The sequence below is a fragment of the Octopus bimaculoides genome, chromosome 30 (assembly GCF_001194135.2).
Source record: "Octopus bimaculoides isolate UCB-OBI-ISO-001 chromosome 30, ASM119413v2, whole genome shotgun sequence".
NCBI lineage: Eukaryota > Metazoa > Mollusca > Cephalopoda > Octopoda > Octopodidae > Octopus > Octopus bimaculoides.
In genome coordinates, this window is record NC_069010.1 from 6473907 (window position 1) to 6477557 (window position 3651).

At 37.3% G+C, this 3651-nt stretch overlaps 1 protein-coding gene across 1 annotated transcript in view; it reads right to left on the reverse strand.

Annotated features, from left to right (window-relative positions):
- LOC106877144 (complement C3) overlaps positions 1-2113 on the reverse strand; it is a 10875-nt gene extending 8762 nt beyond the window's left edge. The window contains exons 1-2 of the mRNA XM_014925949.2: positions 1990-2113; positions 428-512 (exon numbers count right to left, since the gene is read on the reverse strand). The gene's annotated coding sequence lies outside the window, so the exon portion shown is untranslated. The remainder of the gene's footprint in view (positions 1-427; positions 513-1989) is intronic.
- Positions 2114-3651: the final 1538 nt, after the last annotated feature.

The window sequence follows — 3651 nt, forward strand, 5'->3', positions numbered from 1 at the left end:
ACCCTTATTTATTCTCTTTCTCGGCTGGCCGGCCATGAGCTCAGACGTACAAGCAGTCTCTCTCCAACATTCCAACTCTGGAGACAGCTCTTTCCAACATTCCAACTCTGGAGCTAGACAAATAACCACTCAACATCATTGACGGCGTCTCAGCAACCAAAGGGCGAAGTGCTGCCTATTTCCTCTGTAAATAAATATTGTTGTGTTGATGGTTCAGAATCTGCGTTCCGTTGTTTCTTCTAGTAATTTAATGTACAGAAGCGGGTATACACCTAATGGTGTATAACCACTTTCCTATAAGTGAATCCACATGGTTGAAGGCTTTAAGGATAAACCAACTACAACAACATCAACAACATGAACATAATTATAACAGTGAGGATGAGTCTGATTTCAATAACGAATGTTATAAAATGATTAGCTTTACCTTTTGAGAGAAAGATTTCTTTTTCAAACAGTGTTCGTTTATATATAATTTTGCTGTTCCTGACACAGGTTTACCTTGAGTGTACCTGATAAAAAAAAAGGAGAAAAGAAATCACAAAAACAGCTTACGGTTTCATAATCTAAGCCTGAGATGCTCAACCATTTATATGGCACCAGCACAGGACGGTTGCAGGTCAACCCTCACCACCAGGGGATTGGTCTTAGCACTTACATTGTGGATTACAGGTCTTCTTGAGTATAGCGAGGTACAAGGTCCTTTGTCATCTTGCCTGACACGTTCATAGTCCTGAGGTCATTCCTCAGCACTTTGTCCCATGTCTTCCTAAGTCTCTCCCTTTTATATTCAAAACTTTGTATTTTAATTTGACCTTCACCGGTCATCTCTCTCACCTGTTGTTCCAAGTAGCTGTTTGCACACAATGGCAGCCACAGCATGGTAAAAGAGCTCTGACTGGCAGGCTAAACCCAGTAAGGGCAACGGACAGGTATGTAATTGTTGGTGAGTAAGGGCTTGCCTACCTATGCATGTGTGGAGGCGCAATGGCCCAGTGGTTAGGGCAGCGGACTCGCGGTCATAGGATCGCGGTTTCGATTCCCAGACTGGGCCTTGTGAGTGTTTATTGAGCGAAAAACACCTAAAGCTCCACAAGGTTCCGGCAGGGGATGGTGGCGAACCCTGCTGTAGTCTTTCACCACAACTTTCTCTCACTCTTACTCCCTGTTTCTGTTGTACCTGTATCTCAAAGGGGTCAGCCTTGTCACACACTGTGTCACGCTGAATATCCCTGAGAACTACGTTAAGGGTACACGTGTCTGTGGAGTGCTCAGCCACTTGCACGTTAATTTCACGAGCAGGCTGTTCCGTTGATCGGATCAACTGGAGCCCTCAACGTCGTAAGCGACGGAGTGCCAACAACATATATATACATACATACACACTTAAATAAACACATACACAGATAGAGTGATAGTTTTCTTCTCAATCCCTGTTCTGTTTTACGTAATTCAAAGGGTCAGCCTTGTCACACTGTGTCACGCTGAATATCCCCGAGAACTACATTAAGGGTACACGTCTCTGCGGAGTGGTGAGCCACTTGCATGTTAATTTCATGAGCAGCAGGCTGTTCCGTTGATCGGATCAACTGGAACCCTCGACGTCGTAAGCGACGGAGTGCCAACAACCAACAACAACCTATGCATGTGAAGACTGGATCCAGCGAACTCTGCACAAGAAACCTTCATGGTTCAACAGAGAGGGAGGCAGCTACAGCAATGCATTGTAGAGTACAGAGAGCAAGATGAGGCAAATGAAACATCTTGGTCATCCACTGCATCCGTCTCCATCCCCTGTTGTTTTGACCTGGTCTTGCCATTGGATTCGAGATGGTCATGGACAAGAGAATGAGATTGACCAAGTGCAACTCTTCTATACTTCAAACAAAGTCACTGTTCAATGCACCAATCAATCTCGATAATTAATGGTCTTTGTTGCCCCAACAGATGAACATGAAATTTACAAGATAAGGAAACTAGAATACTTACTGGGCTTTAACAGTAACACTGAGTACTGTGCCGATCAAGTTACCTTTCTGTAGTTTATATAAATATTTAGGAGTTACTACAGTCACTTCCACTTTGGGGAGTTCTGAAATAAGAAAGAAAAATACATAAAACTAGGAGACCTTTACGGACTAGTCCATCATGTGTATTTAAAGTACTAGTGGAAACACCAGACTCCAGGTACATTTTGGGCTAGAAAATGTTGAAAGATTCTAAAGTGGAAACAAATGGTGCATTATATACAGGGTGCAATGGGTAAATTGCTGCCATTTTATATTTTTAATTTTTTATATTTTTATATATTATATATTTTTTATATTTTATATATATATTTTTATATATATTTTTATATATATATTTGTATATATATATTTTTATATATATTTTTATATATATTTTTATATATATTTTTATATTTTTATATTTTATATTTTTATATATATTTTTTATATTTTATATTTTTATATATATTTTTTATATTTTATATATATATTTTTATATATATTTTTATATATATATTTTTATATTTTTATATATTTTTATATATTTTTAATTTTTTATATTTTTATATATTATATATTTTTTATATTTTATATATATATTTTTATATATATTTTCGTATATATATTTATATATATATATTTTTATATTTTTATATATTTTTATATATTTTTATATATATTTTTTATATTTTATATATATATTTTTATATATATTTTTATATATATATTTTTACATATATATTTTATATATATATTTTTATATTTTATATTTTTAATTTATGCAATGGGTAAATTGCTGCCATTTTATATTTTTAATTTTGTGCATGCACATTGTTTGTTTTTGATTTTGTTGACTACACAGGATAGTAGGGTCAGTTGGGCACAATCTGTGAGAAAAGCAGCACCATGACGCAATTCGCTCACCTAGAAATTTGGAAACGACATGCTGTACTACTTGGCAATCACACCGGCAGCTCCAATACAAACATTTCAGAGTGTTTGGGTGTCAATCTGAGAACATGTACTGAGAGTGATAAACGACCCCGAAAGGATGAAAGGTAAAAGTCGACCTCGGCGGAATTTGAACTCAGAACATCACGACAGATGAAATACCGCTAAGCATTTCGCCCAGTGTACTAACGATTCTACCAGCTTGCTGCCCTAATCCTAGAAATATTATGCTTGCAAACTATCATCATCATCATCATTTGATGTCTGTGCTCCGTTGCGACATGGGTTGGATGGTGTGACAGGATCTGATGGGGTCAAGGACTGCATTGTATTCCAGTTCCTGTTTGGCATGGTTTCTACAACTGAATGTCCTTCCTAACAGCAACCACTTAACAGAGCGTGCCGAGTGTGTTTTGCATGCCATCCGCATTAGTGAGGTCACCATGCAGCCTTCAAGACTACCAAACATCATGTGGGGCAGGGGAACTTTATGTTAAGAGAATAGGGTGTAGAGTGAGGCGATGTATGAGAAAAAAGGGCAGAAGTAAGCAGGTTTCTTGCTGAAGAGGAGTAACATGAGTTTTTGAACAGATGGCACTGGCTGAAATATTTTTGAGCATAAACCTGCTAGAGGCAGGAAGTTAAATATGTTGATCCCCACAAAGAAAGAAAAATTCACTTACCATATTCC